The sequence below is a fragment of the Nanorana parkeri genome, unplaced genomic scaffold (genome assembly GCF_000935625.1).
Source record: "Nanorana parkeri isolate BGI_ZX_2015 unplaced genomic scaffold, ASM93562v1 scaffold185, whole genome shotgun sequence".
Taxonomy (NCBI): domain Eukaryota; kingdom Metazoa; phylum Chordata; class Amphibia; order Anura; family Dicroglossidae; genus Nanorana; species Nanorana parkeri.
Genome location: NW_017306453.1, coordinates 207974 through 208296, shown reverse-complemented (window position 1 = coordinate 208296; position 323 = coordinate 207974).

Genomic DNA, 323 nt, shown 5'->3' with positions numbered 1-323 from the left:
GGGGGGGTTATTATCAGGAGGCATTTACTCCCAGGTCTAACATTTATGACACCCCACGAACCCCCCCCTCCTCTAACAGCTTTCTCCTGTCTTAACTGACAAACTGTCATGCTTCTGACCTGAAGAAGAGAGGTTCACTCTCGAAAGCTTGTCTTTTATATATTTTGTTAGTCCAATAAAAAAGGTATCATTGCACACTGCAATACTGTGTTTTTGTCTTTTTTGACATCATATATATATATAATGTTAGAGCTTGTTGCTCTGCCAGCTGAACGATGGTAATGAGTTATTTCGTGTGTTCTTCCTTGGCTCATACTAAATGT